Here is an 8,451-nt window from a genome sequence, read left to right on the forward strand (position 1 = left end):
ATGTATGACATGTACCCTCCGTTACAGGGACACAGAGAACAGTTTCATGCCCTAAAAGTTTTCTGTTCTCTACATATTCATCATTCCCTCCTCAACCATAATATTTTGAAGTAAAATTTTGCCTTTCTCATTCTTCTTCCACCTGCTACGACCCACCCACAGGCTCTCTAACTCCTGGTTCCCCTGAGTGTGCCTCAGCGTCTGAGTCCCCCAGGGTCCCTGATGAGCTTATCAGCATTCCCAGCCCCCACCCACCCTTCAGAGTGGCCCGATGATGTGGATGTGTGCATGACTAACAGCCCCCCAACGGGGCTCAGGTATTTCCATTTTGAAATAGAGGAGGTTGAACCCCCGGCCCCCCTTGCACAGGTGCACTCTCAGGAAGTCCCAGGAACGGATGTGAGGTGAGCCACCCAACATACCAGACACATCTCCCTGAGGGTATCTTCGGCCGGCCTTCCTTCCTTCCTTCCCTTCCGAGTATGCAGAGGATTTCAAAATTCCAAGATTCGTTCTCTCAGAATGGTCCTCCTCCTCGCAGCAATGCCTTGGCCAGAATGTATGTGGGTGGCTGAGTGGAACAGGGCTGTTTGCCACTTAGAGGTGGTGTACATTCAGGGATGGGCAAACTTTTTGACTCGAGGGCCACAATGGGTTCTTAAACTGGACCGGAGGGCCGGAACAAAAGCATGGATGGAGTGTTTGTGTGAACTAATATAAATTCAAAGTAAACATCATTACATAAAAGGGTACGGTCTTTTTTTTTTTTTTTTTAGTTTTATTCGTTTCAAACGGGCCGGATCCGGCCCGCGGGCCGTAGTTTGCCCACGGCTGTGTTAGACCCTCAGAGAGAGACATTTTAGTTCTCACTTTGCGGGTGCCTAGTGTATATCTACCAAGAGGCTGATTTCATCTGCCTTGTGGTTACAATGTTAGCGTATCTTTGGGGGAAAGATCCTTTCAGCCTTTCTAGGGGTCTGATACACACTCCCAGCGCCGTCTAAAAAGTGGGTGCAAAATAACTTCTCATAACAAAACAAATCATCTGATAACACAAGAAGGATTAGAGACTTTGCTGAAATTCCAACTGCCTTTCCGAGATGCAGTCCCGAATCTTTGTGCAGATAAAGATTATGGTTGCCAAGGAAACAGCCCAGAGAGAAAGGCAGAAACTTTGTCTCGTTTGGCTTCCCCCAGACTCACAAAGCAAGACCGGCTGTAAGCAGAGCTGCATGAGATTATGGTAGATTTATAATTTACTTAGTCAAATTGCTTTTAATTCATAGTCAGGCCTCCTTGTACATGTTTTTTTCTCTGAAAGTTAGGTCCTGCGCATAGTTGTCCAATGTCTGACAAATAACAGAGCGTTAACATTCATTGTCTATGATTAAACTCAAATGCAGGACAGATGGCTTGTCTGAGTACGTGTCAGACAGGCAAAGCACCTAAGATTTGTGACAAGCAAGACCAGGAATTAACTGCTACGTTTTCGCATTTATTCATACAATCATGTGTGCCATGAATGCGGCTGTAAAACTTATTTAAGTGTTCTCACTTTATTCAAAATATTCCCAAACAAAGCAACTGCTCTCCTTTTGGCAAACCAGATGCCCTAATCTCAACCCCATTAACTCAAAATCCATTTTTCTCATACTATATGTATTGTGTATATTTCATTTACTCTAACATTTGACATGAAAACAGTATCCTCTGAAAACCCAGCTTACCCAGAGCCCACAATGTTGGTCCCCGTTTCATTTTAATTAAAATAATTTAAAATATTTAATTATTTTATTCAACAAACATTTGCGGGAATAAAGACCAGACGAATGAGAACAGGCAAAGGCAATAGTAAGAGAGTCAGCCAATGTCACTTGTGTTTTGGCCAGAGACTCAGTGTCAAGCAGAGGGTTGGGGAAGCTTTATGGTGGAGGGAGGGCAAGCTCCAGGTGTGCCCTGATTGGAGGTGGGCTGAGGGGGGCTCCTATGATGGCCAGGGGTGCATATTTAGTTATTAATCAAGTCCTGGCTGTTTTGTGCTCATTGTTTTGGGGGTTATTGTTTGGCTTGCTGGACCAGTTTTTAGAGGCAGTGGTCTGACTTCCTGCAAGTCTGACTGGTAGATCGCAGGCTGACTTCCTGGGCTGGTTTCTGAATGTTGTGGGTCAGATTTCTATTTTTATTAGGGTCTGTCCAGTGTGCATTTGCGTATTCAATCTCTTAGCCCATAGTCGTTCTACATACAAAAAAAAGTACACGAAGCATCAGTGTGCAGTTCAATGAATGACTGAGGGTAACAACCACTCAGGGGGCTGCATTCATTTTTAAATTCTGCACATTCTTTTCTTCAGGAACCTGTGGTCAAGGAGCATTTTGAGTTGCTGAATGGACTCTTTCCATGTGCTCCTTTAATCCTGGTGCCCGGGGTGGGGCTCACCAGCTGCAGGCCTCCTCGGACCTTCTCAATGAAGTCCAGTCTTCCCAGACACAGCGGACGGCAGCCCAGGTTCCCACAGTCAGCCCCTGCCCCGTGAATCACCTTCCTCCACATTCCTGGACCGAGAGGGGCAAGTCAGAGGGCATGCCTGGAAATCCAGTTCCACCACTCTCTTTGGGCAACAATAATCTCTCAAAATCTGTTCCTTCATCTACAAAATGGGGCTAATAGTCATGCCAGCTCTCCGAGGGTTGCCGTGAGGATGAAGTAAGGCAATGGTCATACAAACTTTTAACACAATCCCTCTCACAGAATAAACACTCAGATTTAGATATCTTGGGGGTATTTCTCCCCGTGTTTAAAAATGACAGCTGAAAATTATTGAAAACCCATGTTTGCCAGGCACTGAGTTTGGTGCTTCCTCTTAAATTTATGATATTATTAAATCTTTCTATTAGATAGAGAATATTAATCATCCTTATTTTACAGAAGCTGAGGCTCAGAGATGCTAAGAAACTTCTCTATCCTCACCTCCATTGGTTGTGAGGATTAAATGAGATTGTAAAGCATGTCCTTAGTATAGTCCAGAGCACTCCGCAATCACTCTGTCGACAGGGCTATTATTGAAAATGGCCCTTTGATTATCCACCATCACAGACCCTATGCAGCAGTTGCCCATCCAACATCTGTTCTCCCTTTCATCCTTACAAAATCAGTTTCGTGTGAGGTGGCAATGGGCCCCATTTTCCTCAGTCTCCCTTATTTCTTTGGAAGTTCATGTGGCCTAGTTCTGGCCAATGAGAGATAATGGGAAGTCTCCTAAGTGGGCCTTTTGGGAAAACTATTATTGTCCCCCCCAAAATGGGCTTCATCTGGCACATGCCTTTTCCCTTTTGTCTGTCTCCATCCTCGCTGCCTGGAAAGTACAAGGACCCACCAAGTAGAGCTGCCGTCCTGCAGGCATGAAGACCAAAGGCCCATGTCCAGGAGGGCAAAGTGGAAAGAAGATCCCAGGCCCCCGATGGCCCACTCGGGGTCCTGCCCCAGCCCTGGATCACCAGCCTCCAAATGGTTTCCCCACTGTGCTTAAGCCACCACGGCCAGCTTTCTCCTACGTGCCGCTGAAGGCAATCCAAACTAATACAGGCACTGTTTGGGTGATCTGTCTGAATTAAATAAAACTTCCAAATGAATGGAAATTAAGAATTTGAAGTATCTTCTTTCCTTCAATCTGTCTACATGTTTCAATGGAGATGACAAAGAACTCCAGAGAATGAAAGGTTGGTTCCCAATGGTCTCTACATGAATCGTTCTCAGTCCTTCTGAGAAATAACATCAAAGCTTTTCCTGAACATCTGAGGGTCCGATTCCCAATTGCACTCTCCCTTCTTCCCCGTCACACGGTGTCATACATGGTGTCACCAACAGGGTTCCCATGGGTCCTCAGCATTATGCGCTTGTGGTCTGAGGACACGTGTTCCCAAGGCTTGGCTCCAGGCCAGCCTCACCCAACACGGAACTCAGCAATGCTTCCGTAAAGCCTGAGGCATCTATCTGTCTGGCATCTTGGTCAAAGTTCAAAGGCCTTACTTGCACTCAGCCTACTTGTGAGCTCTCCCCGAGTTCTAATTAGGTAGTTTCTTTTCTACCCAAAAAAGATTATGCCCAACATTACTCTGCACGTTAGAACAGCCAGGGGTCTGACCCAAGTGATAAAGGAGCATCTCACTGTGACACAGTGATCACAAGGTGGGGGCGGAGGCTTCCTCAGCTTTAGGCTGAGCCAGCTGGGATGGCGGCTTTCAACTTGGAGGAAGCTAAGTGTACCAACGGGGTTAAACTGGTGGTTCTGTGCTGTTATGGGGAAATAATATGTCCACATTTCCACTTACTTTAAATGATTTCTAAGGCAAGGTCAGATGAAGAGGATTGAACTCCAGTCAAAATATAATCCACGAGGAAGACAAAAACTAAATTCCTTCTAACATAAAGTAAGCTGCCTTGATACTGCATGGTACATGACTTTTTATATTCTAAGCTATGAATAACCCATATTTTGCCCTGCTTAAAGAAATATCCTAAATGGCAAAAGTGTTTCATTATTTAACGTGTAAAATTGCTTTACTAAAAGTATGTGACTTGATGGTGAAATAAAGGACACTCAAAAATATTTGAAATAATCCTTTCGATTAAACTAGAAAAGGTGCACATTTTCAATGGCTACAATTATATCATATTCAAATAACGATACACACACACAATGAAGAGAAAATCTCTAATAATTTATTTGACCTTCAGTTTCACATTGTGAAAAAAAAATAACAGTTTTACAAAACCTCAAAAATGTAGTAGCAAGAAACAAGTACATATGAACATGAACACTTCACTTCTTCAACTTACACAGAGTTTTGTACGTGAACCACATACTCAATAGCCGCGAGAGGGATATTATTCAGCTCTAATCACTCTTATTCAGACAGGTGTCAGGCCCAGAGAAAAGGGGGCTACACAATTATACCAGAAGTGGAAGGCTGCCCTTTGTTATCCGTTTCCACAGCAACCCGTCCACAGAATGAGAAGAACCTTCTCTGTCTTATGCCAAGGTTTTTGTGTGCACTGTGCTGTGAATTGTATTTGCTTCAAAGTGTGGGACGTTTCACAGGGCGAGAATGGTCAAGTAGTGAGCCCAATGCGTACATCAATCCAAAGAGCAGGAGTCCAGAAAGTTCCCTGCGGGCTGGGGGCCCACCCCGACCACGGCTCCCTCTGGCTCACACACAGTAATTAATAGAGGATTCAAGGACAGACCACAACTCTGAAACAGCTGTAGAAAATTCATCCTGCTTTCAGAAGCCATGCAGCGACACACATCTCAGCCTATTTGCATCATAAACTACAGAGCTGTAACTGCTACAATACAGTATAACACCACCGGACTATGCATGCCGCCATTGTACAATTAGGCATTTGCATTGCTTACAACACATCTAGGAGCGAAAGACTGCCTGCCGGAAAGTACTGTGGTGCTTTTATTCCAACGGCTCATTTATTTTGGTCCAACTATAGCCCACGTACTCATGGCATGGACGGACATGTACAATCAGTCTAAAGTTTTCAGGTGCAGAGAAATGTTAAGGATTTATCTGTCATTAGACAATGCAAACACACTCACAATGTAAAGGGTTGTTATCAGTCTTAAACCTTATTTTCTAAAGTACAGTAATGTGAGAAACATCAGTGAAAGCAGTGCCAGAGTTACCAACTCCGGCCTTCCCCAGACACCTCTGAGGAAGTGCCTCTTTGAGTCTAATACTAACACCTATCACAGCACATGTTTAGTTTAGTAAACAAGCCCACAAACTAGCAAAGAATGTATTCACAACCAATTCCCAACTATCCCGGAAAACCTCAACAGCGGCCACTGCTCACAATTGTGTGGTGTTTTGTGACCAAACGTGTCACTTTTGTGCACCAAAGAGTTCTTTCAGAGACTTACCTGCAGGTGAGCACTAGGGCATACATTGTACCAATGTTCACATTTGTCTTGGAGAACCTGTCACACTTGCTGAATTGTACAGCAAGAATAACAACGAATCCAGGTCCAGCAAATCGGGTGACTGAATTGATTTTTGTTGGTGATAATGCAGTGTTTCCCCCGTTAACTATGGTTATGGCAAGGCCTTCTCGCAGGGTAATAAATAAATAAATACATAAACTTTGGACTATGTCTTTACCTGTGCCCTATATACAGAACTATTCCATAGAATTTTCCAGGATTTCAGGATATTACACAAAGGAAAAAAAAAAACACAAAAAACCTGCGAAGCGATTTGGTCCTTTCCAAATTTCAGTAGCCGAGACTGAAGGAGGTGACGCAGGTGGGAAGAGAGGGGGCGGAAAGAAGCCCTCCCTCGCCCCAGGAGCCATCAGCATGCCCAGAGCCTGTGAGACCCCATGAAAAGTTGGCGAGTCTAAGAAATGTGACCTCCATGCCTTCCCTACCTCTGGGGTGTAATTTAAATTTCTGTTTTGTAATCCTTCCCTGTCTTGACATTTACAAAACCCCTCCCCTTCCCATCCCACCCTCCAGTTATATTGCAAACTGTAACTCCAAAGTTTTCCTTTTTGTGCAGCAGAGCACATCACAACAGCCACGAAAATTGTGCAAAACATACAACCATCACATACATCCATACACGTGAACACAACTGTAAGCATTGTTTCAGCATGCAGGCATCAAACAATAAATAGCTAAATCTAGAACACACTTCTTACCAGCCCAGGGAAGGTTTAAAGTCACTTATAAATAGAAAAGATCATCTACCAACAGCTACCAACAACGCCCCCATTGTTCGGAACCTTCCCGGGGAGCACAACCCCTCGGAGACTGGCGGAGCCCAGGGCTCCTCTCTGCAGCCAGCGCCAGCTTCCCTCCCGGCCCTACAGTCGGGCTTTCAATCTCCAACAGCAGCTGGCGAGGAGGCTTCAAGCTTGCTCCTCAGAGAGAGGTGACAACCATTCCAAATTTTACACATAAATGGTGGAGCCCATGGAAATCAAATGCTGAATATGGTACAGCAAGGGAAAGGGCCCGGCTTTTCTCTCCCTTTGAGGGGCTGATTAATGCTGACATTAATCCACAATTACAAGACAAGGACTAGATCACAGGTTCATTCATTCATATTTAAACCATGTGCTACTTGCACTGAAAATCCCACCCCTCCCCCACCCCCTTCCTTCATGTCCAGTTAGAGCATTTACAAGGTGCAGCCAATCGTACAATCCAGGTCTTGTAGCAACTTCTTTTCCTTTTTCTTTTTTTCTTTTTCTTTCTCTTCATTAAATTTGGCCTCTCCAAAACAGAAATCATTTCTTGAGCTAAAACAGAGGGAAAAGATTTTTGTTAGTAACCTCAAAATCTAAAAAAAAAAAAAATTAAATTAAAACCCAGGACAGAGCTGGCCAATATTGCTTCTAAAGGTCTTAATTACATGTTCAGTAGGAACTGTGCAAAGATATGTGAGGTGCTTGTCATAAATGCACACACACATACATGCATGCATGCATGCAGATGGCTGGCCCAACGGACACAATGGTGTCCAAAGAAGGGCCCCCCACTTCTGTCCTAAACATACACATTCAAATTCAAACCTATACGTCCATATGCTGCTATCAGTTGCCATCTTCTGCTTCCAACACCTGCAGTTCCTCTCCGTGGCAAAACAGAGCCACTGTGCAACAATCGCCAGAGGGTCAAGATTCCTGTGCAAACCTTCCTTTGCCCATTTACCGTAAAGGATTCCAAATTCAATTTATTCACCATATAGACGGCAGACGTATTAATCCTCTCATTTAAATGCATCTCTGCTATTCATTATGGCAGAAATCAGTCTCGCTTCTTTTCTTATGACAACATCCCTGGCTTCAATAGCCCAAGGCTGGCGTTTATTCTCAAAATGCATCAGTCCACACTTGGGAGGCACCAGCTCTGGTATGCAGTGTTATTACCTATGGAATCTACCAACGTCACGTGTGAATACAATCAAGGTGCCACAACCAGGAAGCCTGCACTTTCATGGGAGCTGGCGTTTCCTTGCACCACCCACCCTCCCCATTCGTTCATGTCTAATTTGATACAGGGGAATTTTACAGATGGTGCGTCTTTCACACGCTCACCCTCATGAAGCCCATTTCCAGCCCTGGTAGGTATCCACATCCCGACTGCTATCACTCTATTGACAAAGGGAACTCAGGAGGGGCCACTCATTACTTGCATTGAATTCTTCTTGCTTTTGTGTATTTAGGGCTCTGATTCATCTCTTTAGCTGTTTCTTTAGGCAGTTTCATAACAGTGATTCAAGCTTTCAAGGCATTCTTTAGACTACGGTGTCATGCCCCTACCCCCACCTCCTTATAATCTATATATCAACATTAGGCCAAAAGACTGTATCTTGAAATAATATAAAATTTCAAGATGTTGCCTACTGGGGGGGCACGGGGGGGGGGGGGGGGGA

The 8,451-nt window shown here is 44.5% G+C and overlaps 1 protein-coding gene across 5 annotated transcripts in view; it reads right to left on the reverse strand.

Annotated features, from left to right (window-relative positions):
• Positions 1–5,585: 5,585 nt before the first annotated feature.
• ENC1 (ectodermal-neural cortex 1 (with BTB domain)) overlaps positions 5,586–8,451 on the reverse strand; it is an 11,443-nt gene continuing 8,577 nt past the window's right edge. For all 5 annotated transcript variants that reach the window (XM_005858030.2, XM_005858031.2, XM_005858029.2 and 2 more), the window contains exon 3: positions 5,586–7,315. The gene's annotated coding sequence lies outside the window, so the exon portion shown is untranslated. The remainder of the gene's footprint in view (positions 7,316–8,451) is intronic.

The sequence above is a fragment of the Myotis brandtii genome, unplaced genomic scaffold (assembly GCF_000412655.1).
Source record: "Myotis brandtii unplaced genomic scaffold, ASM41265v1 scaffold115, whole genome shotgun sequence".
Taxonomy (NCBI): Eukaryota; Metazoa; Chordata; class Mammalia; order Chiroptera; family Vespertilionidae; genus Myotis; species Myotis brandtii.